Source organism: Suricata suricatta, chromosome 12 (genome assembly GCF_006229205.1).
Source record: "Suricata suricatta isolate VVHF042 chromosome 12, meerkat_22Aug2017_6uvM2_HiC, whole genome shotgun sequence".
Lineage (NCBI taxonomy): Eukaryota > Metazoa > Chordata > Mammalia > Carnivora > Herpestidae > Suricata > Suricata suricatta.
In genome coordinates this window covers 86,029,412-86,055,090 of record NC_043711.1, presented here as the reverse complement: position 1 = coordinate 86,055,090, position 25,679 = coordinate 86,029,412, and the positions used below count along the sequence as shown (strand labels likewise).

The 25,679-nt window shown below is 46.5% G+C and overlaps 1 long non-coding RNA gene across 1 annotated transcript; it reads right to left on the bottom strand.

Annotated features, from left to right (window-relative positions):
- Window positions 1-3,774: 3,774 nt before the first annotated feature.
- On the bottom strand, window positions 3,775-22,617 carry LOC115274070. Its single transcript, XR_003901077.1, has 4 exons — window positions 22,390-22,617; window positions 10,553-10,695; window positions 4,630-4,731; window positions 3,775-4,374 (listed from the first exon to the last, which is right to left on the bottom strand). It is a non-coding gene; the product is annotated as an uncharacterized LOC115274070 (long non-coding RNA).
- Between the last annotated feature and the right edge of the window lie 3,062 nt (window positions 22,618-25,679).

Sequence of the window (25,679 nt, the reverse complement as noted above, 5' to 3'; positions counted from 1 at the left end):
AGGCAGTTACTTTGCTTAATCTTAAATGGAGAACTTGGTCTTCTCTGTGCTGGGAAGGAGCTGAAATCTCAGTTCAGTTATTCACGCATCACTGGGCTGTTTAGGATCAGAATTGTACCTGTTTTCAGCAGTCAATCAGAAAGTTACGCAGACTTTATACACAGAATTTGAGGCTCCTTCCTTTTTTTTTTAATGTTTATTTATTTTGAAAGAGAGAAATAGAGATTGAACAGGGGAGGGGCAGAGGAGAGGGGGACAGAATCTCATGCGGGCTCTGCACTGCCAGCGTGGAGCCTGGTGCAGGGCTCAAACTCACGAACTGTGAGATCATGACCTGAGCTGAAATCAAGAGTCGGACGCTTAACTGACTGAGCCACCCAAGGCACCCTGAGGGTCCTCCCTTTCTGAGAGGATTCTTCCTTTCCTTTCAGCCACAATGGGTACCCCAAACTCTGTCTTCTGGTCCTTCAAGTCAGCAAGACTGTTGCCTCCCCTCAAATTAAAATCCATAAAAAAAGTGGAAACTCACCCAGCGTTGATCCCTTATTTCAAGTTTGAACTCCTCTCTGGTATCTTTCGGCTTTGGATGGCTGCCCAGTGCCTTCCAAGAGTTGGTCTGCACATTTTGTCCAGCATTTGAAGTGGCTCTTTAAGAGAGGGTGGTCTGGTAGGAGCTACTGAGCCAATACTTGATGCAGAATCTCCATTCCCTGCCTTGCACTTCCGTGCACTTGCACATTTTTAATTTTTTCTTTTAAGTGGACTTTATTTGTAGTCATTTATGTTTTAAGCTTCCTGTATAATTAAGGTACAGTGTGAGAGTGGCTTCAAGTGTACAATATCGTGATTCCACAATTCTGTGCCTCACCTCCATCGTTCCCACTCATGGCCAGTGCTCGTCCTTCATTCAGGATGATCTCTCTCTGCAGGTGACACAGCTGATCATTCCCTCCTTGAGACACTCGCTTCACCTGTCTTTGGGGACAACACCTTTTCCAGCATTCTCTCTTACCTCACTTAGCATTTCTTCTCAGGATCCTTTGCTCACACCTGCTTCTCTTAACTTCTAAACGTTGGAGTTTTCTGGGCTGCGGCCTTGGCCTTCCTCTCTTCTCTCACTTCCTAGGTGACCTCCTCTAGTATCTCCTGGCTCTGCATGTCTTCTATATGTATAAGGCTCATGTTATATTTCCAGCTCCTACCCCCCTCCTGAGTTCCAGACTCATAGCACTAAATCTCCACCCAGCATCTCCATGTGGGTGTCTGGTAGGCATCTCAAAGGGCTCCTTCACTCATCCATTTAGTAATTAAGCCAAGTGCTTAATCTTTTTCCCATTAGACTTCATGCCACCATTAGCAAGTCCTGGTCATGCTAGGGTCCAGAATCTGGCCAGTCCCTCCATTACCGCTGCTCATCCAAGCCGCCTGTGAATCTCTACCTGGACTATGGCGAATAGCTTCTTATCATCTCCCCGATGCTGTTCTTGCTCTTTTGTAGCCCATGCGCCATGTAGCAGCCAGAGCCAGCCTTTAAAAAAAGTTGGTGTGATTATGTCACTTTCTTGTTTAAAACACTTGGATGACTGCCCATGTCTCTGAGGACAAAACCTAAATCCCACAAGTCCTTCCACTGACCCACGGAGAGAGGTTGGCCTCACTTAGAGACTAGTAACTGTAGCCCTTCACCCAAGAGATGCGCTGATTTCTTTATTCCTTGTATCTTCTTGGTAAAGGAACGCTGAAGCCTGTGGGGAAGGGGCCGCTGGGCAGGTGGATTGAGAAAGTTGGCATTGCTCTGAGGAGGGGTGGGCAAGACTCATCATACACTCTCCAAATAGAAGAATTCGATTCCCCCCTGATTTTTAATAAAAGTCAGTCCTTCCCGGTATATTTTTGTCTGTATTTATAACACCTAACAGAGTATTTCATAATCCCCAAATAACCTCAGCAAGGCCTAGGATGCAATGCGTGTGCAGCAGTGGGAAAAACGCCATATATGATTGGGTCTCTTTTCTCAAAGGGCTTCAGAATGTGGACTCTCAAGAAACTAATCCTCAACAATAAATTTGTGTCTTTTCATTGGACCGATATCATCTCTGGTGCATTACAAAGTAATGTTTAAAAAACAGACCCGGGGCACCTGGGTGGCTCTGTTGGTTGAGGACTCGACTTCGTCTTGGGTGGCAATCTCCCAGTTTGTGAGTTCAAGCCCCACATCAGCTTGCTGCTGTCAGCAGGGAGTCCACTTTGGATCCTCTGTCCTCCTCTCTCTGCCTCTCTCCTACTTGCGCTCTCAAAAATAAATAAAACATTAAAAAAAGATCCTACACTTGCCTAAGCACACTTATTTTTTGTGTGATAGTTTAATAGCAGTTATAATGTAAATGTAAGTATCTAAAAATTTTAAATGTTTATTTATTTTTGTGTGTGTGTGTGTGTGTGTGTGTGAAAGAGAGAGAGAGAGAGAGAGAGAGAGAGAGAGAGAGAGAGAGAGAGAGTGCGCAAACAGGGGAGGGGCAGAGAAAGAGGGAGAAACAGAATCCCAAGCAGGTGCCACACTGTCAGCACAGAGTCTGACTCAGGGCTCAAACTCATGAACCGTAAGATCATGACCTAAGCTGAAACAAAGAGTCAGACACCCAACTGACTGAGCCACCCAGATGCTCCATAAGTATCTAAATTTTTATGCATTTTTGTAATTCAAACTTGAAAACCTATTCAGAATTTCTTCATTTTTAAAAATAGTCCAGGCACCTCCAGATGGAAAGGGTCCAAACTTGTCAAAAGGCTCAGAGCTGTTTTAGGTTATTCACAGTTATGGGTATTTCTTTTGGAGGTAAAGAACATGTTCTGAAATTAGCTACTGGTGATGTGCATACTAAATACTAAAAAAAAAAAAAAAAACCCAAACCAAACCCACTGAATTACACACTTCGAAGAAGTGAATTTTATAGTGTGTGAATTACATCTGGGTGAAGCTGTTCTAAAACAATGAACCTGGGGCCCCTCCCACCAGGGGCGCATCCTCACGTGTTCCTCAGACCTCGTGACCTTGGCTTAGCGCTGTGCAGCAGAGATGTAACATGAGCCACAGCTGTAATTTAAAACTTTTTGGATTTCTACCAGGAGTCAAACCCGGATCCGCAGCCTCCAGCCCAGGGGACACTGGCAGTGTCCCAGCCAGAAAGACGTGGCAGACACTCAGCCAAGCTCCCCGGAAGGGACTGAAGTCCTCCCCGTCTCCACAACCGAAACCCTCTAATGCTCTGGGACTCCAAAGCTCTCAGATGTCTTTAAAAATATGCTTCTTATATTTTATATTTTTCCAATCGTTCTTAGCAAGAGACTTGTCTTATTGCTGTCTTTATTATTTTTTTAAGTTTATTTATTTATTTTGAGAGAAACAGGGAGTGCTTGCTTCAGCAGCACATATACTAAAAATGAGAAACAGAGACAGTACGGATGGGGGAGGGGCAGAGAGACACATACAGAGAATCCCAGGCAGAATTCCCACTCTCAGTGCAGAGCCCGATGTGGGGCTTGAACACACAAAATCATGAGATCATGACCCGAGCTGAAACCAAGAGTCAAATACTTAACTGAGCCATCAGTTTTTTTTTTTAACATTTATTTATTTTTGAGAGAAAGATACACAAAATGCAAGTGGGGCGGGGACAGAGAGAGAGAGGGAGACACAGAATCCATACTGGGTTCCAGGCTCTGAGCTGTCAGCACAGACCCCGATGCGGGGCTTGAACTCACGAACTGGGAGATCATGACCTGAGCCAAAGTCGAATGCCCAACCAACTGAGCCACCCAGGCGCCCCTATTTCTTGAAGATCTTCTTTAAAAAGACAGGAGTGGGTGCAGGGTGGCCAGGCAGGAGACTAAGGCAGTGGTCTAGGTGAGGCATGGTGGTGACTAGGACTGGGGTGGTAGAGATAATGAGAGAGATCTCTGTGTGCCAACATGAAAGGTAAGGACATACTTTCAGGTGAATGAAGTTAGGAGCTCAGAAGTACCTAAAACATGATATCACTTTTTGTTAAAAATTACATACTCAGAACGGGGTAGTATTCTTTTGATTTTGATGTGTTTTTCTCTTTTGCCTTTCCCGGCCATAATCTTTTCTCCATTACACCTTAGATGTCTTTTTGGCCAGGGGGAAATTCAAATCTGTTACAGAAAGAATGCCAAGGAAGACCGCAGCGTCTGCTTTTGCTATTCAAACATTAGATTTCATGACAGACAATAGCGTTGCTAATTGACTTCTCCAAATTCTTATATCAATCAGCAAACTTGGAGAATCTGTCCCAGTAGAATTTGTAGGGATGTGGAAGTAGGTACTGCGGTCCACCATGAGTGAAGGCTTAGCTGGTGCAGGGAGAAAGAAGATATAATTAGGAGCCACAAAGGGAAAGCCTGTCACCTTCTTGACCTTGGGAGGTTGAGGAAGGAGAAGAACAGAGGAGTAGGAGATGAAAAGCTGAGCTGGGTGTCCCAGTTTCCCTGCTCTGGACTCAAGTTTGGAGTGTGTGGTGGGGGCTTAGAGAGGACACAGAAGGTGAGGAGGGAGTCACTGACCAGCGGTCTGCGAGGGGCATCCCCGGGGACAGCTCCCGCACTGACCTGCAGCACAGCCAGGACAACTGGACAGCTTGGTGTGGCTGGGGGAGGGAGGTGGTTCTGAGTCCGCTTGGGCCATCGTAATAAAATCCCATAGACTGGTGGCTGAAACAACAGAATTTCTTTTCTTTTTTTAAAGTTTTTTTTTAAAGATTATTTATTTATTTTGAGAGACAGAGAGAGACAGAGAGAGAGAGAGAGAGAGAGAGAGAGTGTGCACATGAGAGACAAGGAGGCGAGGAGAGAGAAGATCCCAAGCAGGCTCCATGCTCTCAGTGCAAACCCTGACGGCGGGGCTCGATCTCACAGACTGTGAGATCATGACCTGAGCTGAAGTAAGAGTAGGAGGCTTAATGGACTGAGTCACCCATACACCCCAACAGTATTTATTTTCTCATGGTTCTGGAGCCTGGGAAGTCCTGGTCAAGATGTGAGGCAATGTGACATCTGCCAGGGGCTCTCTTACTGGCTGGTGGATGGCCACCTTCTTCCTGTGTCCTCACATGGTAGCCAGAGAGAGAGAGAGAGAGAGAGAGAGAGAGAGGGAGAGACCTCTTTGGTGTCTCTTCTTAAAGACTTCAATCCTACTGGATCAGGGCTCTACCCTGATGACCTCATTTTTACCTTCATTACATCCCTACTCCAAATACAGTCCCACTGGGGGTTAGGTCTCAGCATATGGGTTTCGAAGGGACACAATAAAGTCCACAGCAGGGGGCCTTGGAATGTCGTTTCTTTAAGATACCCTGGGATTTTGAGGGGTCTGAGCAGACCCAGCTGTATGAGGAGCTGAAGAGCTGCAGAGCTTTTCAGAAGGGACCAGATCTGCCGTCTGCTTAAAACCCCCTATGTGCCGTGGTGAATTGTGGGCACTTGGCAAATGCTTCATGAAAGAATCAACTGTAAGATCTCTTTGCGTGCATGGCTCTCTCCGGTTCTCCAGCCTTTAGGAGTCACTCCCTCTCCAAACTATCCACTGAGTATCACCCCTTAGCTCTGTGGGAAATCCATTCAGGTCTTTAGAAAATGCTGATACCTTTCAGTAGATTTGTCCTACAGCTGTGTGGTGTGTTTTTCTAAATGGCTCCAGGCTCTTCTGTGGTCACCTCTGGCTTTGTCTTAGCTGCTTCTTCTGGTGGCTGTTCTTTGCCTAAGCCATTTTGCTCCAGACATCTGTGTGATGTTAAAGCTGACACCAGACAGCACAGACCCCAGACTTTGGCCTGGTCTTGTTTCTGCCTCAGAAGCATGTGGAGGTGTGGTCTCAGATGGCCATTGCAGTGTTTTCTAGTTTTTCCATGCAGGTTTGTTCTCCAGCGTTCCACTGGGAGAATGGGACCGTTTTCTGGAGTTCAGTACCCTTCCATCTTCCTTGTGATCCATGGGGTTGCGCCTCCCAGATGCAGTGCTTAGATCGAACCCCAGGGGCTTCTGAGATGGTTTTGGTTTAGAGGGGAGGACAGATGGGTTAAGACAGGAAGGAAGGGTGGAGGGTGGGAAGTGAGTAAAGATGGAAAGAAGAGAAGATATCATAGCTTGACTCACTCCGGCTGGGACATGCATCCACACCACCTGGGCAGCTTGTTAGGACGGATTTCTGGGCGCCACCCTGAGTTTTTGATTCTGTAGGTTTGGGGTGCAGACCAAGTATTCTCATTTCTATCAAGGTCCCGGCCAGGGGAGCATACTTTGAGGACCACCGACTTCATCCCAAACTAACTTGGAGACAGTGCACCTCACTCAGAGCGCTTTCCTCTTTACAATGGATAGGTGTATCTGCTCCTTCCAAAATATGCTTGCAGCCAAGAGCCAAGCCCATCTGTTTGTTCATACAGTAGCAAGATGTCCAACAAATCCCCAAAGAAGCTAATGAGCAACTTGGATCGAACTCTTTATTGTCTGTCAGAGAGAAGGCATCCATGCTTGGTAACGAGCCCTTGGTAGCTCTGTGGCCAGAATAAAGCACCTTGTCAGCTAGCTGGTAAAGCCCTCACTTGATGGTGTCGGACCAGAAAGCCTAACCATGTCACACTTTCCTGAACAGCACCTACCTAACACCCCCCCCCACTAAATCGGAGGAGCAGTGGGTGGTTTCTACTTTCGGAAACCTGTTTATTTCTATCTTGGGGGCGTGGAGAGCAGGAGAGGGGGTGTGCGCAGGTGCACTGCGCAAAGGCCTGGGGCATGATGGCCGCTCCCCTCGTTCACCCATTCCACGGGCGTTGAGTAGCCGCCTGAACGGTCTGACCGTGCACGCGGTGGAGGCATGCGCCATGGGAGTGGGGGGCAATGGTGGACTGTGTCCAGGATCTGCCCACAGCATCTGCTGGGTCTGGGACACAGCTCCAGGCGGGGCACATAGTGAGGCCTCAATGTCAGCTGTGACGATGGTGGGTGTGATTAAGAGAAGGTGCTCCATTCACGGTCTGGTGTAGAATTCTCTTGCCTGATGCAATACACAGTCCTTGTGGGAGGAAATTAGCATGCCTGATAAATGCTTAAGCAATTTTCTGATAAACTTTAACAAGATTAAAACCTCTTTGGGGAAATCAGCTACCCACACATGCAGCTGATTATTAGACATTCTTTGTCTTGTATTCAGTTTAATAGTGATTATCCAACCATTCTCTTTTCCTGCAAAATGTCCTTAACAAAAGGGAACTGTGACACGGCTCTGTGGCAAGATTGAAATAAAACTTTGACACATGCTTATAATGAATTTAGCTGAAAAAATTTAAAACAGTCATTATGGAGATAGGACATAGGGATAGGAGCAAGCATCTATTATTAAGCACTCTGCTTGCAGACGTTATAGGAAAGGGGTTGCATGTGTGGCTCAGCTCACTTTCTTTTCATAATGAGTTGGGTTATAACAGCCCTGTTTTACTTATAAGATGCTCAGAGAGGTTGAAGTGACTTGCCCAAGGTCACACAGCCAGTAAATGGCAGGGTCATTTTGTCTCGAGGCCTGATCCAGAGCTGGAGCGAGCAATGGCTATACCCTTCTGCCGAAGGAATTATGGCAGGAGATGGGAGAGTGGGATTGTCTCAGAGGATCATGGGGGAGTAGAGGAGGGCGGAGTCCTCCCAGGGAGGGGGCATGGGAGGAACATGGCCCAGCACAGAAGAGGAGGGAGAAGCGGGATACTGGAGGCGGTGAGAAGGGCGGCCAGCAGCAGCGTCTTGAGCAGAGGCAGAGCCAAGGCCAAGGCGAGTCTGGCCGAGACTGTAGAGTCCAATGTGGCAGCTGAAGGAGTGCGTCCCCGTCCTTTCAATACTCAGGAAGACTGTAGCCATACCATGTTGTGGACTCTGCCTGCTGCTAGTTGGATTTTGATGATCCGGATCCCAGTTCTGTCACTTAACTAGCTGTGTGGCCTTGGCACAGAGCTGTCTGAAGTGAGGGTGTCCTCGTCTGACAACTGAGAGGGATGAAAGCACCTCTCCCATAGGACTGCTGTGAGGATGAACAAGATAAACCTCGAAAAGTAGTTAGGACACACCCAGCGCCTACTGAGGGCTCCATAAAAAGGTGGGTGTTCTTGTTTTATTTGTTTATTTTTCCATTGTGCAGTATTTTACCTATTTTACTTAATGTATTTTTAAATGTTTATTTACTAATTTCCAGAGGTGGGGGAGGGGCAGAGAGAGGAGAGAGAGAATCCCAAGCCGATTCCGTGCTGTCAGCATGGAGCCCAACACAGAGCTCCATCTCATGAACCGCAAGATCGTGACCTGAGCCAAAATCAAGAGTGGGGTGCTTAATTCATTAATTTTTTTCCCAGAAGTATCATTGATACACACTGTCATATTAGTTACAGGTGTACAACATGGTGATTGTGCAAGTTTACATGTGATGCACTGTTCACCACAAGTGTAGCTACAATCCGTGAGGTGATCCTGGTGTAACGTGTAACTGAATGTATGGTGGTGTATATCACTATTTTCTCAGGAGGGCTGTGAAAACACTTTAAATGTATTTTAGTATACTTTCAGGCTGTTAGAAAAGTTGCAAAAACAGCACCAAGAATTCCTGAACACTTTCACTAAGACTACACACGTGCATGTATTTTCCTCCTGAACTGTCTGCGTACTGGATGGCCCTTTACACCTGAAGACTTATGTGTATGTTCCTAAAGGCAAGGACGTTCTCTTGTAAAATCACAGGACAATGATCAAAATCATGAAACTGACACTGATACAATATTATTATCGGGAGAGCCATTCATATCTGGTCAACTGCCCTCAGATCATATCTTGCATTCAGTCGTCCTGTCTCTTTAGTCTGCTTGAGCTGGTAACAAGTTGCTAGTTTTCTGTGTATTTCATGAGCTTGACACTTTTGAAGAGTACAGGCCACTCTGTTTACTTAGGTTTGTCTGATATTTCCTCACAGTTAGATTCAGGTTAGGTGTTTTGGGGCAGAAGTACGTCTTAGTTCATCACATCATTGTAAATATTTCTGTTCTCAACTTAAAAACGCGGTCCCCTCATAGGAAGAGGTGGGGAGCGCTGGACTGCCCGAAGGGCTCAGTAAACATGCACCCCCCCAGCACCCCTGAGCGTGTGGGCCAGGAACCTGCCTGGTTAACCAGCATCCTAGGTGACCAGTTACCTACGCTCCTTCAAGCCTGCCACTCCAAGAGATGGCCAGCAGATGGCAGTGCAGTCTGCACTTTGAGTGCCGTTCTCGGGCTTCTGGAAAGATCTCACAGTACCGAGGTTTCCTGTGAATTCAAGCTAACATCCATCAGAAGAGCTTGGTTCCTTAGGCTGCCTGCCTCCTGCTTTCTCTTTTTGTCTTTTCAAAGGGGCCTCTCTTGATGCCGCAAGACCTCAGAGCAGCCAGAACTCACTTGGAGGCTCCTTAGCCAGAGATGGCCCACTCCTGGGGGGAGAGACCCCTCTTTCTGATAAGGTAACCAGGAACTCTTAGAAAACAGAAGGAGTAATGCCCCCGACTAGCGTTTACTGAGAGCTTACTGTGTGCTGGACACCGTGACAAGCACGTGACTCATTCACTGTCTCCTGTGCGCTCACAACGAGCCCTGAGGAAGGACAGAGTCACACAGCAAGCCACTGTCGCCACCTCCAGTTTCCATGCTAGCTGGAGCTCAGACTTGAGTCAGAGGAGGGGATGGAGCAATGTCTGCATCACAGGCACGTGTATATGTCCACATCTGGGAGCGTCCTGAGAAAGGAGCCGATACTCATCCCTGCCCGCGGCGGCCAGCGTGACTGGGCCAGGAGCCGCCTTGGACACGCTGAGTCAGCCCCTGAGAAGGGGGCTCAAAGGGGCAGGGAGGCAGCAACAACATGGGTGACAGCACATGAAGGGCCAACGGGACTGTTGTGTCTCGAGGACTCTGAAAGGCTGGAAGGGCTGAGGGAGGGGCTTTCAAGGACTGGAAGGACATTGTGGGACATTTGGTCTGTGTGATACCCATCAGAGTACAGATCATGTTTGTTCCATTTGTTTCTGCTTACATCATCATTTTCTAACAGATTGCAAGAGGGGATCCGTAGTGTCCAGGGCATGTGTGGTGTGAAATGAGCCCAGAGACCAGTCAGGCGGGAATTTTTACCTACAGGTGTGGTCAAGATAAGTGTCCTAGAGAACAGAGACGTTTGGAGAAGTGCCAGGGTGGGTCACTTGGTTAAGTCTCCAACTTCAGCTCAGGTTATGATCTTGCGGTAATTGAGTTTTGCGCCCCACATCAAGCTCTCTGTTATCAGCACAGAGCCTGCTTCTTATCCTCTGTCCCCCTCTGTCTCTGCCTCTACCCTGCTCACGCATGTGTTCTCTTTTTTTCTCAAAAAATTAACTTAAAAAAGAAAGAAGGAAAGAAATTGAGAAATTTGGATTTCTGGTAAATATCCTTATCAATCTACATCGCTATTGAAGCAAACACTGCCAATGGCTTACACAAGATCTTGTCTCCCCTTCTTCCTTATCAGCAGAATCCTGGGGTGGCTGAAGTGGCCGCCTGCCCAGCTAAAGAGCCCTCAGGCAGTCTTGGCCAATGAGATGAGAGCCAATAATGCCGGGTAGGTGTATTAATCTGGATTCTAACAGGAGAGAAAAACCACATGGTAATTTGAACAGGGAAAGTTTATTATAAAGAATGACTAACTGTCATGGGGTGGCAGTAACAAGGGATGAGTTAGTAGGAAGTGAAGAGAACACAGGATAAGGACCAGCCACTAATCTCAGAGCTGAGCTGGAGCTCCCATCTCCCCCACTTCCTGCCAACCAGAGCTGAGGTCTAGACTTTGTTAGTAGGGTACAGTAGTAGTTCACTGGATGGTAGGGAAGGCACTGCAGTCTATGTTAGTGGAACTTGCTAGAAATTTGCCTTATATGGTGCTGGGGGAAGCAATTCACAGAAAGTATCGGGGTGGAGATGCTGGGATACAAAATTACCACAAGGGAGGATGCCGGGGGAAGCTCCCAGCTCCTCCGTGCTGCTGGCTGTCACCCCCACAGGAACTGGGTGCTGTAGGAGACTGCGGAGTGAGCACACATGAACCAGGAAGGGGCAGGCTCCTGGAAAAAGCCTTTAAAAGGGATTAGCAAAACCACACTGAGATACCACCTCACACCGGTCAGAGTCGCTAAAATGAGCAAATCAAGAGAATATAGATTCTGGCGAGGATGTGGAGAAACGGGCACCTTCCTACACTGTTGGTGGCAATGTAAACTGGTGCAGCCACTTTGGAAAACAGTGTGGAGGTTCCTCAAAAAACTATCCATAGAACTCCCCTATTACCCAGCAATAGCTCTGCTAGGGATTTACCCAAGGGATACAGAAGTGCTGATGCATAGGCGCACATGTACCCCAATGTTCATAGCGGCACTTTCTACAATAGCCAAATCATGGAAAGAGCCTAAATGTCCATCACCTGATGAATGCATCAAGAAGATGTGGTTTATAGAGACAATGGAATACTACATGGCAATGAGACAGAATGACATATGGCCATTTGCAGCAAAGTGGATGGACCTCGAGGGTGTCATGCTAAGCAAAATAATTCAGGCAGAGAAGGACAGATACCATATGTTTGCACTCATAAGTCCAACAGGAGAAACCTAACAGAGGACCATAGGGAGAGGAAGGGGGAAAGAGAGCTGGGGAGAGTGAGGGACACAAATCATGAGAGACTACTGAATACTGAAAACAAACCATGGACTGAAGGGGGAGGGGAAGAAGGGAAGGGGTGATGGTCATGGTGGGGGGCACTTGTGGGGAGAAGCACTGGGTGTTATATGGAAACCAATTTGACAATAAACTATTAAAAGATAATAAAAGGGATTAGATCTGGCTGACTCATCACTTTTGCACTTCAATTTTCTCTTTCTGTAAACTGGATCCAGAAGGAGGAGGGCTTGGAGCAGAACTTCAGCTGACATGTAGTGTGAGTGAGAAACAAACCAGGGTGCTGATAAGACATGAAGATCTTGGGATTGTTTGTTCTACAGCACGACCTGGTGAAACCTGACTGATACACATAATGTGTTATATATTAATTGCCAGTTAAAGTAAATAAAAGATTTCTTGATTCTTAAAAGACTATGAGAAAGTAAGAACTATGGTTAAAGACAGAGCTCATAAGGTCTAATTCAAAGGAAAAGGGAAAGAGTCATAAAACACCTCCTGGACATCAGAATACTGGTATGTACAAATCTGTTACAGGATTAGGAGAAGGAATAAAAAGAACAAAATGGAAAGGAGAATGAGAAAGGTAAAGCATTAAAGGAAAAACAAGGAAAGCTTGAGAGTACTGTGTTTCGATAGCACTCACGGACGCCCCAGTGTTGCCGAGGAAGATAAGAGGAATCAAACAGGTACAGCCTGGTTGCTGGTTACTAAAGACCACGCAGAGTTGCCCGCGTGAGACACAATTCAGAGCATCTCCCTGTCCACGAGACGTGATCTGAAGCCCCGTTCTCTCTCAGCAGCATCTTAACATCCTCGCCTGTCCTCATCAGCAGGCACAAGGGCTTCCCACTGAATTCCAGTTTCGGAATGACCTTTGAGGTGTCCCCAGGGATCCACAAAGTTAATAGCTTTTATTTTGAGTCTGACACTTCAACACATAGTCTCTCAATTTAGTGAGGATCCAGCTCCTGGCTTTCATAGAATGTGGCAATAGATAGAAGCAATTCACTTGGATGGGTGCGCAGAGGAAAAGAGGGCCTAGTGAAAGCCCCCTGGTGACCCTCTCCAGCAGCAGCAGCAGCAGCAGCAGCAGAGACAAACGGGGGGGAGGGAGTCACAGAAGAACATGCTGTCTACGGTGAACTTGGCAGATTTGAGCAAATTGGCAAGAGTGTCTTCCAGACGCAGGGATATCTGCCCCACATTTAAGGGGGATCTCGAGAGCCCTGCCTCTGCCCCACATATTAAGGGGGTGCAAGTCTCCCAAAAGTTAAGTGAGAGGATCTGGAAAGGTCAGGCCGACTTCCTTACTTGGACAGAGGTGGACTGAGTTAGGAAAGGTCACACCTTGGGCCTGTGGTCAAGCCCCAGGGGGTTGGGAACCCAAGCTGTAGGGAGGACCCAGTAACCTTACCACCCTGCTTGTAGAAGATTTAAAACCCCTCCTCAAACTGAAAACTCTGAGAACAAAAAGGAAGTCAAAATTGCAAATTAAATTAGATTGGGGGCGGGGCACATGGGTGACTCAGTGGGTTAAGTGTCCGACTTCAGCTCAGGTCATGATCTCACAGTTCATGGGTTCGAGCCCCGCATTGCACTCTGCTGACAGCTCAGAGCCTGGAGCCTGCTTCGGATTCTGTGTCTCCCTCCTTCTCTGCCCCTCCTCTACTCACACTCTATCTCTCTCTCTCTCTCAAAAATGAGTAAATGTTAAAAATATCAGGTTGGGGGCGTGGGGGGATGAAAACACTTATGTGTCAAAAGCCATGAGATAAAGCTAAAGTCATATTGAATGAAAGGTATACTCCTTAATGTTTCTATTTCTGAAAAGGAGAAAGAAGAGCAAGGAAAACTGAATCAAATATTCAACCCAGGAAGATCTAAAATGAGCAAAAAAATCAGTCCAAGGGAAGAAGGGCAGAACGAAGACAAGCAGAAATTAACGAATTAGAAAACGCAACAAAGGTAGACTTGATTCATTGTGGAGAAAAGCCCCACACAGAAAAACAGATAAGCCGCTAGCTAGCCTAATCAAAGGGGAAAACAGACAGAGGAGGCACAATTAGGAATGAGAATGACAGATAAGCATGATAAGAGAACATTTTAATATGTATTTTTTAATTACATAAATAATGCATGGATACATGCGCTTTAGAAACAAGAGTCAAACAAGACAAAAATATCGAGTCAACAGTTAAAGCCCCTGTCTTAGCCTGCCAGGGCTGCACGACAAAATACTGTGGACTGGAGGGCTTACACGACAGAAGGGTCCTTTCTCATCATTCGGGAGACTGCAAGTCCAAGATCAAGGTGCCTGCGTGGTTGGTTTCCTCTGAGTCCTCTCTTCCTGGGGTACAAGTGGTGAACTGTCTCTTCACATGGTCGTCTGGCTGTGCACGTACCCCTGGTGTCTCTCTGCATGTCCTAATGTCCTCTTCTTTATAAGGTCACCAGTCAGGGCGCCTGGGTGGCTCAGTTGGGTAAGTGTCAGACTCTTGATTTTGTCTCAGGTCATGATCCCATGGTTCATGAGTTTGAATCTCGCATCGGGCTCTGCGCTGATAGTGCAGGGTCTGCTTGAGATCATCTCTCTCTCCTCTCTCTGCCACTGCCCCACTTGTGCACTCTCTCTCTCACACAAAATAAATAAATAAACTTAAAAAATATATAAGGTCACCAGCCAGCTTCGATGAGCGCGCATCCTAACAGCCTCGTTTTAACTTAATCCTTTCTTTAAAGGCCTTACCTCCAACATAGTCACCTTCTGAGGGGCTGGGGGTTAGGGCTTTAAAATGAATTTGAAGGGGGACAGAATTCAGCCCATAGCACCCTCCTTCACCTTCTTCCCCACAAGTCCTACCTCTTTCCCCAGAAGTAACATGACTAACTAGGCCCTCCCAGGACATTTGTGGGTCTCAGAACCAAGGTCAAGCCAAGGCTCACATGGCGAATGTCTACATAATTTTTGGTAAATCCCGCTAACAAACAGTTAAATAAAAACATCCTATCCTCCTACCTCTAAACCAATATACCTTCATATTGACCTGGAAAACCAGGTTCAGATTTAGAATCTTGGGACAGTACAGTGCTTTTTGCCAGAACGTGGCAGTGAGGCCACCCTTACCTTCCACCCATGACTCTGTCTACACCATGAGACCCTGTGCACACCTGTGTGGATGGGGAACCCCACCTGTGTATCCAAGTGCCTCCCCCACCTCAAACAGTGCCCTTCCGTTACTGGTTGGTCCTTGCTGGGGTCATATCAGCCTCAGGAGCTGAGGCCCCCACAGACCCTGGAATGAATTCGGGGTCCCAGGAATAGGAAGCTGGTCTAGAAGGAAGTTTCAGGCTCTAGAAGGGTGTGTCCCCTGTGGGGTGCGGTCCCTCTGGAAGGAGCTTGAGCAGGCCTCTCAAAAATGCCAGCCCAAGGCAGAGGGTCCCCCTGATCAGGTCCAAGAGTAACCTAACACTGTTACAACTGGGTGTTAGAGGGCAACTAGCTTTTATTTTGGAGTAGAGACCCATTTCAAAATAAAAGATTGTTTTAAAACCTGGATTCTCTATTTTCGTGTCCTCTAGGTTTTCCTTGTCAACATCTATAGATCTACTTTATTCTCTTTAATTGCTGCATTTAACAAAGTGCGATGTTAATCTGTTTGAAAATTAGGATGATTTCAAACCTGAAGGAGTTAAAACAAATTACCAAAACTGACTTAAGAAGAAATAGAATGACTAAACAGACTAATAACTGTGCTTATAGCTGAGGAAGTTATCCAAGTGAACTGCTTAGTTCTTCCCAAATCTGCAAGTGACAGGTAATTCCAAAGCTCATCAACCTCTTCCAGAGCCTAAAGAAATAAGGAGCACTGCCCAGTTGTTTTTATGAGGGGTGCCAACATTGCTGTGGGTTGTGTCCCTCCCCCCCAAGGTCTTAGGTTGAAGCCCTAACTCCCAGTGTGATGGGATTGGGAGGTGGGACCTTCAGGAGGTGGTTACATGTGGATGAGGTCATGAGGGTGGAGCCCTTTTATACAAAGAGACATCTCTCTTTCTCTCCACCTTTATTTTTGAGAGAAAGAGAGAGAGAGTGAGCACGAGTGGGAAATGGGCAGAGAGGGAGACACAGAATCCAAAGCAGGCTCCAGACTCTGAGCTGTCAGCACAGAGCCTGATGTGGGGCTCGAACTCACGAACTGTGAGATGATGCCCTGAACCAAAGTTGGACGCCCAACCGACTGAGCCACCCAGGTGCCCCTCTCTCCGCCATATTAAGACACAACAAGAAAATGGTCATCTGTGAGTGGGGATATGGACCCTAGGAACTGAACATCACCTTGATTTTGGACTTCTCAGCTTCCAGAACTGTGAAATATAAATGTCTGCTGTGTAAGCCACCAGCCTATGGTATTTTGTTATGCAGCCAGGGCTAACTAAGACAAGGCAGCAAAAAGAAATTCACAGACTAACTTCATCTGTGGATATAGAAGCAAAACATTTCTATGAAGGATTAAGAAGTAGAATCTAGTAATAAAAGACCTCAATAAATGGATAGAGAGACTGTTTTCATGGATTGGATGATTCAGCATAACAAAGACAATATTTCTCCCCAGATTTATTTGTAGGTTTAGCATAATTTCTATCAAATTTCTAGTAAGAATTTTTGTAAATACAGGGGCACCTGGGTGGCTCACTCAGTTAAGTGCCAGCTTTGGCTCAGGTCATGATCTTGTGTTTGGTGAGCTCAAGCCACGTGTCGGGCTCTGTGCTGGTGGCTCGGAGCTTGGAGTCTGCTTTGGATTCTGTGTCTCTGTCTCTCTCTGCCCCTCCCCAACTCACACACTGTCTCTCTCACTCTCTCAACAAACATTAAAAAAAATGAAAAAAAAAAAAGAGCTCTTCTAAATCAGACAAGCCGATTCCAAAATGCACACAGAGACAAAGGAGCCAGGATAGTTAAAACACTTGAAGATGAAGTGATGCTAGCTGACTTTACTACTTGTAATCAAGCAAGTGGTGTTAGTGTATGAAAGACACGTAAGTCCAGGGAAAAGAATAGAGTCCAGAAATAGACCTGCACAAGCATGACCAACAGATTCTTGACAAAGGAGCAAAAGCAACTCAGTGGAGAAAGGATAGTCCTTTCAACAAATGGCATTGGCGCGAATGGACTTACAAAGGAAACATAATGAGCCTTGACCTAAACTGTACATGGATGCTAAAATTAACTAAAAAATCTAAGCATAAAATGCAAAACTACGAAACCTTTAGAAGAAATTATAGGAGACAATCCTCCTGACCTAGGGCTTGGTGAACTCGAGTTCTTAGATGTTAGACCAAAGCACAAGCCATAAAAGAAAAATAACTGATAAATGGAACTTCATTCAAATTAAAAGCATTTTATGTGTGAAAGATCCTGTTAAGAAAGTGCAAAGACAAGCCACAATTTGGGAGAAAATACGTACAAATCACATATCTGACAAAAGGCTTGTATCCAGAATATAGAAAGAACACTCTAGATTCAACATTAAGATAACAATAAAACTAGAAAATAGGTAAAAGGCTTGAACTGAAATTTCACCAAAGAAGATGTAAAGATGGCAAATAAACACATGAAAAGGTATTCACATAATTAGCTATTAGGAAAATGCAAATTAATGCCACAGGGAAATACCATCATACACTCCTTAGTGCGGCTAAAATCAAAAGTTCTGACACTACAAGTGCTGGTGAGTACACCCTTCAGTGTACACCTTGACTCTCGGAACCATAGTAACGTGTCACATACCCAAGATAATAACCCAAGCCAACCAGGATACGTGGGAGAAACCTAAAATGGCGCACAAAGAGTAACAAATGAACCTGTGTTGCAAGATGGCCCCACTGACGTGTATGGGGAGTAAAAGAACTGATCTCAGTAACCTTGGAAAACAGTATTTTGACTGGACACTACACGACTACATGCAAAGAGAATTACACACAGGTCTTGTACTCTATTTAGTAAATACCTGTTTACTAATATTGAACAAAAGAGTAAATATGTTGTGGACAGTGAGAAGACACGTTTCTCTCAGTCAGAAAAAGAAATTAGTCATACGGAAAGAGCTAGAATGGATCCTGTGTGGTGTTGGATTGGAGTCAGAAATATAAGTATGAACCCATGGTTTTAATATATTTACAGATGGATAAACACAAATAAATATGGATGTATGTTTGAATATGTTAGTCTACCCATGTCGGTTTCCTGGTTGGACGTCTTAGAAAGTGGCGATGTCCCAGGGGCAATGAGCACATTGAGATATTTAGTGCCCAGATAGTGGTTGCTGTGTACGTTTTCCTATTAAAAAGACAAAAGTTCTTTGAAGATATGGTTAATTCCAGAGCTTGCATAGAGGAAGTAAAACATGAGAAGGAAGTGCACGGAAAAAGCTGGGGCCATAGTGAAAAGGCAGAGAAGCCGACCTGAATTATTCCTAATGGCTTAAAGCAGGGACTATTTGAGCAACAAAATAAAGATTGGATTATAACCCTGTTCTCTTTTCTCCTATAACCATTATCATCTCTTAATTAACCACATAATTAACATATTATGTTTTTGTTTATTGCCTTTCTCTCCCCACTAGAATAGAAGCTCTACAGAGGTGGGGATTTGGGGGTCTGTTGTTTACTGATATATGCCAAGTACCATAACAACACCTGGCATATAATGCAGACTTAGTAAATATTTGTAGAATGAGTAAATTTTCTCTCTTCCCCCATTGGCATGCGGAGTGGGTAAACAGGATGTTCTAATGGAAACATTTTTTCCCCAAATAAATGAACACTAAACAGCCACTGCCATCTGATTCTCTGCCTCAGCACCTGTGAGACTCACACGGGCAGGCAGGGATGGCTTTGGGGGAGCTAAGCAGACTGGGACATCGCCCTGAGAAAAGAACATGGCCATGGAGCCCATCTCCCAGGGAACGCGTGGGAAGAGTTCCCTCTCAGAAGGCTACTTGGAACACCGGTGGTTATTCAGTGAGAAGCTTCCGTATGGCTAATTTAAAGCCCCTGGGTATCTCTATCTCAGCTGAAACCCTCCTCCTCCTCTTGTGAGGTTGACAGTAGGTGCCCGTTTTACGGATAAGGGAAGGGAAGCATAAGGAAGGTAAGTATATTAGTTTGTGAGTGCTCTGTAAAAAAGGACCACCAACTGGGTGGCTCAAAAAAAACAGACATTGATTGCCTTTCAGTGCTGGAGGCCAGGAGTCTGAAATCAAGGTACCCACAGGGCCATGCTCCCTCTGAGACTTTGGAGAGAATTCTTCCTTACCTCTTCCTAGCATCTGGTAGCCTCAAGCATTCTTTAGCTGGCTACTACATCAGTCCAAGTCCAAGTAATCCCATTATTACTTGATTACCTCTGTCAAGACCCTATTTCTAATAAGGTCATAAGGTCACATTTTGAGGTACCGGGGCTAAAGCTTCAGCATATCTTTTTTAAAGGACACAATTCAACACACGGCAGCAAGTTACTTCAAATCATGGAATGTTAGATCTAAAAGGGACTTTTTCTCTTGGAGCCACCCCACTCTACACTCCCTCTACATGACATTAACCATGTGTGGGGTCCCCTAAAGTGGAAAGTTGTCAAGGAAATTCACCAAAATACTACCTATGGCAAAGGTCATTTCAATCTACCAATCTCCCATTTCTTCAGCCCTTGATCAGTCTCCAAAATGTAGACCCTCTGGGTCCTCTCTTATTTTCTGCTGCCCCGGTTTCCACCCTCCTAATTTAACACCTCATGACTCATCTCCCTCCCAAGTACTCTCTGGAGCCCCAGTAGACAGCGTAGGATCATATGAAAGAGTGAGAACAGGGTGAGAAAATCCTTTGAGGAGCTCTGTGATCTGAACAGCAGTGACATGAAAGAGAAAGGCAGGGGCAACTGAGCATGTGCAGCACAAGCAGAGGCTTGTGGAGATAATTAACTACTGACTGTAGATTGGAGGAGCTCTGTGGCAAGGGCCTAAGGCAGCCCATAACGGGAGAAAGGTTGGAGTATTAGGTTAAGTGTTAACAGACTTCAAATCAAATTACCAAGTACATATGAAGTGCCCAACTCAGGATCGCAATAAGCCATAGGTGACAGAAAGACATATAATACCTGTTTCCTGCCTTCAAGGAATTTATAATTTACTTAGGGAGGTTATGGGGCACCTGGGTGGCTCAGTCGGTTAAGCATCCGACTTTGGCTCAGGTCATGATCTCGTGGTCCATGAGTTTGAGTCCCGCATTGGGCTCTGTGCTGACAGCTCAGAGCCTGGAGCCTGATTCAGATTCTGTGTCTCCCTCTCTCTCTGACCCTCCTCTGCTCATGCTCTCTCTCTCTCAAACAAATAAACGTTAAAAAAATTAAAAAAAATTTACTTAGGGAGGTTGCTTGTAAAACTCGGGAGAAGTTATATAACAAAATATTTAAATAGTAATCCACAATACTACAAGATCCATTGCCAAATGAACTGTAGATCTGATAACAGGCTTTCAGAATTCCGAACGAGGAGATATCATTTGTTTATTTATGATCTATCTAGTGCGAATTTTCTTACTGGGGAGCACCGAGGGGTTAACCGAGCAGGGAAAACCAATGAAACTTAGAGGTGTTTTTTAACAGTGATCAGAAAAATGGATAAACCTTTAGTTAGGCTAGAAAAAAGAAGACTCAAAATCATAAATGGAAGAGGAGACATTACAACTGATGACACAGAAATAAAAAGGATGATAAGAGACTATCATAAACAATTATATGCCAATACATTGGGTAAGCTAGAAGAAATGGCTACATTCCTAGAAACATACAACCAACCAAATTGAATTATGAAGAAATAGAAAGTCTGAGCAGACCCAGCACTAGTAAAGAGATTAAGTCAGTAATCAAAGATCTCCCAACAAAGCCCAGGATCATACTGCTTCACTGAGCATTCTACCAAACAGTTAAAGAAGAATGAATGCCAATCCTTATCAAATCCTTCCAAAACACTGAGGAGTAGGGAACACTTCCAGACTCACAAAGCCAGTGTTACCCTGATGCCAAAGCCAGACGGAGACAGCATAAGGGAAGAAAGCTACAGGGCAGCATCTCTGATGATGGTGGATGCAAAACTCAACAAAATACTAGCAAAGAAAATTTGGTCTCACATTGAAATAATCATACCCCATGACCAAATGGGATTTATCCATAGGATGCAAGGATGCTTCAACATACACAAATCACAAGTCAGGAAGGGGCGGAGAGAAGGAGAGAGAATCCCAAGCAGGCTCCATGCCATCAGTGCAGAGCCTGATGCGGGGCTTGAACTTGCGAACCCAAGCCAAGCTCAAGAGTTGGATGCTTAATCCACTAAGCCACCCAGGCACCCTTTTCATATTATCTCTTTAAAAAAAATTTTAATGTTTGTTTATTTTTGAGAGAAAGAGACAGAGCACAAGTTGGGGAGGGGCAGATAGAGAGGGGGACACAGAATCCGAAGCAGTCTCCAGGCTCTGAGCTGTCAGCACAGAGCCCGACGCGGGACTCGAACCCACGAACTGTGAGATCATGACCTGAACCAAAGTTGGTCACTTAACTGACTGAGCCACCAAGGTGCCCCTTGGAGGGCCACTCTTGATTGCATGACAGGTTCTAGAAAGCTAGCTAGCAGCTGGAAGAGAGCTGGGCGTGATCGGGGCTGGGCCTACCCCTGTACCCAGGGACAGGATGGTAATGTCAAGAGCATCCTCTTAAAAACAGCCTGCCTGTCCCTGGGATATTATGCTGATAGGTCTGCTCTTAGGGCCCCAGGAGATCACTTGAGGCGGGAGGAAAACCTTCTCTAAGGGAAGTGGAGAACGGAGCCCTAGATTCTTTAGTGGCCCCGGGTGGGAAATCATTTTCTTCTGGCCCATAAAACGGCTGTCTGTTCTGCTGTGTTTTACTACCAGCATTCCCGTGCGGGCTGGGAGAAGCAGGCCCAGGCGGCCTTGCCGGGCCAGGGCAGGGTGGGATTTACACACCAGACTCCAGTGGAAATCCTCAGGATGCCTTTACAGACCCCTTTATCACACGGGCCACAGGCACCCCCTGCCCCAACCAAATCCAGTCAGCCCCAGGGGGGTGTCAAGCCTGCAGTTAGGGGAGAGGCCGGAGTCTCACCATAGGTCTGGCCTGGAGACATATATGTATATATAGGGGTCACTGTAACCACTGATGGTCTGCAAAGCTCTGGAGGCTGAACCCCCCTTTTTGCCTGTACTAACCAGAGTGGATTCTGAAGTTTGCACTTAGGACGTCTGACCAATACAGAGTTTGCAGTGTCGCCAAAAGCAGAGCTGAGGATGAGTCAGCTGCCGGCAGGGGGCGGTCCCCCAGGCCTGGCCAGGCCACTGAAAACTGGTATCTCATGTCTGAGGCCAGTAGTGTGTCTGGTGGCCAAAGGAACCGGAGAACAGAAGCTCCCCTGGGAGGTGAGAGGTAGCCCGCAGTCCACAAGCTCACCCTCACTTCCGGCACCCATCGCAAGTCTGAGGGCCCCCAAGACCACCCATATATCCGTAATTGGGTAGAAGGACTCATAGAACTCACAGGAAGCTCTTCATCTCCAGGTGACAGTTTGTTAAGAATAAAAGATATTGATCAAAATCAGCCAAGGGAAGAGGTTCATAGGGCAGAGCCCAGGAAAGTTCCAAACATGGTATTTCTAGTCAACCTCTCCCTGTGGGTTTGTGGGGTCTTACTCCCCCTCCCCCACTATCACTGTGTAACAATGTACACAGAATGTTGCCAACCCGGAAGCTCCCCCAAGCATTGTTGTCCAGGGTCTTTACTGGGGCTTCATCTATAGGCACTGGTTGGTGCCGTCACCACGTGGATGACTGCAGTCTCCAGCCCCTTGGGAGGTCTAGATGATGCCCTGTGACCCAAAGCCCCCCCCCACAGATCACATTGTTAGACATGTCCAAAAGACATTCTGATCAAGCAAGACTTCCCAAGAGCATAGAGATTACCTCTTGGGCTGAGGGCAAATATCAGACCTCTCTCTGAGCGAAGTTGAATCATTTACTGTAAAAGATCCCACTCCACCGCCATGATTCCCTGGGCACGCAGGCCCCACCTCGGGAGAGGGGGAGAGTGTGTAGAAGTACAGACCATGAGCAAATACGCAATCGATAAATTATGGAAGAGTCTCTTTCAATTATTGGACCCCATTTCTGGATATTGATTTTACAGATGTACCTGCACATGTACATGAGTGGCTGTGTGAAGAGAAGTGATGTATGGATAAAGCTATTCACGGAAGCACTATTTATTGTCAAGAGCTCGGCTGTGCTGTCTTGCGTCTGGGTAGTTGATCAAAGCAACAACAAGCCAAAAGGAAAGTAGCAGTGAAGCCTTCAGTCATTCACTCTGATGGTAGAATCGAGAGGCTCAAACCAGAGAAAGCACGGCCACCCCCCATCATTCCCTTCCCCCGCGGACTGGCATGCGGATGGGTCAGTGTAGACATCGGGACCGTCTCACAGGTGAGGAAGCCCCACACAGAAGCCTCTGGCAGTGTTATGGACCCTGGGCCAGGGGCCAGGGCCAGGGGGAAGGGCTGGGAGTAGAAAGTCCTGAGTCCTGAGTCCTGAGTCATGGTGGGAAGAGTGTCTGCAAGGCATCCCCCTTCTCTCCCTGTGAAGGGTCCTTGGCAAGGGTGCCGAGAAAGAAAAAGGACCTCTAGGGAAGCCTCTGCTGATGCCTCAGAGGGAGAGACTTAGGGTGGCAGGTGCCTGCGTTAGGAAGGCAGATACATGAAGAGCAGAACGGCTGCAACACTCGGGCTGTTCACCAGCTCTGGTGTGCGGAGGCCAGCCTTCCTCTCTGAGGCCGGACAAAGCCTTTCTAATTGCCTGTGGTCAGGCCTCAGAAAGCACATGTTTGTTTCTGGTGAAAAATGCCAGACTTTGGTTAACATGAGGAGGTGGACTCCTTCTTTATAAAAGCAAAGTATTGGAAACAACCCAAGAACCCAGCAGTAGGGGATTGGTTAAATACCTTGTGGTATGTCCCCACCAGGAAATCCTACGTGTCTTTTTTTTTAAAATTTTTAATGTTTTATTTATTTTTGAGAGACAGTGTGAGCAGGAGAGGGTCAGACAGAGAGGGAGACACAGAATCCAAAGATAGGCTCCAGGCTCTGACCTGTCAGCACAGAGCCTGATGCAGGGCTCAAACCCACGAATTGTGAGATCATGACCTGAGCCAAAGTCGGATGCTTAACTGACTGAGCCACCCAGGCGCCCCCTACGTGTCTTTAAGAAAGAGGAAGTTGTGGAGCACCTGAGTATCTCTGTTGGTTAAAAGTCTGACTCTTGATTTCAGCTTGGGTCATGATCTCATGGTTTGTAGGTTCGAGCCTCGCATCAGGCTCTGCAGCTGGTGGCATGAAGCCTGCCTGGGATTTTGTCTCTCCCTCTCTCTCTGTGCTCCTCCCCAACCTGTGCTGTCTCTGTCTCTCATAATAGATAAACTTTAAAAAGTAAAAGAAAGAGGAAGTCGTCTTGTACATATACAGCCTGGAATTGTGCGTAGCTGTCAGGAGGGGCGGGCGGGGGGGGGAAGTTGGGGAAGGGCAGAAGAGGGACAACAGCTTGTAGCCAAAAGGAGAGTCTCCTGGGTGCATCCTAGGTGTGCGGATGTGGTCTGTGGTGAGATGAGACTGTGGTCTCCTGATGGTCCTTTTTGAACATTTTCTGTTTTTTATTTATTTTTGAGAGACAGAGACAGCACCAGCTGGGGAGGGTCAGAGAGAGAGGGAGACACAGAATCCGAAGACAGGCTTCAGGCTCTGAGCTAGTTGTCAGCACAGAGCCCGATGTGGGGCTCAAACCCACGAACCATGAGATGATGACCTGAGACGAAGCTGGACACTCAACTGACTGAGCCACCCAGGCACCCTTCCTGATGGTTCTTTGACAGCTCAAAGTTTTGATCATTAATAGCAGAATATCCTGTCCCAAAGCCAGCCTGTCTATACGGGTCTGAGCTGTCCACAGTCAGACTTCAGGGTGTTGGAACCCGCTTTGGGTCAGCTGAGGTTTGCCCTGGACTTATCCCAGCAAGACATGATGACACTTTGTTACAAAATGAATGTGTTTAGTCTCACTGGGTAAGAACAGCCTTTCTTTGCTTTGTGAATAACAAATATCTTGTTCTTTTACAAATAAGTGTTCTTCCCCTGTCTTATAGCAAAATGGTTCATCAAGGACTTGCCTGGGCTTCCCTGAGTCTTTTCTTGGATCCATCCCCTGGGATGTTCTGGAATGTCCTAGAATGTTCAGAATGCAAGCTTGCTTGCAAACTAGCCTGAGTTTCTGAAAAATGTGCACAAGAGAATGCCTCACAAGTTTTCCAAACATTGTAGCAAACCGTCTTCTAGCATGTCCAGGATTTTGAGCTGGTGAGCTCCTATCCCACTGTAGGACCATGCCAGAGCCCCAACATCTTCCCACCGCTGTGGATGCCAACCTGATTTCTGCTTGATGGCGCTTGGATTTCTTTGTCTGAGGGGTTTCTATGGCTTCCAGAACCTTCTCTGCCAAGACTAGAAGAGCTAGAGAACTATGTTCACCAGGAGCTCCCTAGAACCAGTGAGCGACCGGAGATGGTGTATAAATAGTCTGCCTCCTGTGGCTCTTGTGTATGTACTCTGAGGAGGGAGGTGCGCTGGCTCCCAGGGTCTCCCCGGGGGGACTTGATCACATACCCTTTCCAGCTGCTTTCCCTTCCCCTCCATCTTCTCTCCTCCCCTGGAAACTCCTGGGACCTTCTTCTAAAGAAACTGCTTGTACTCACTTTGTTGCGTCAGGGTCTGCTTCTGAGAAGCCCAGAGC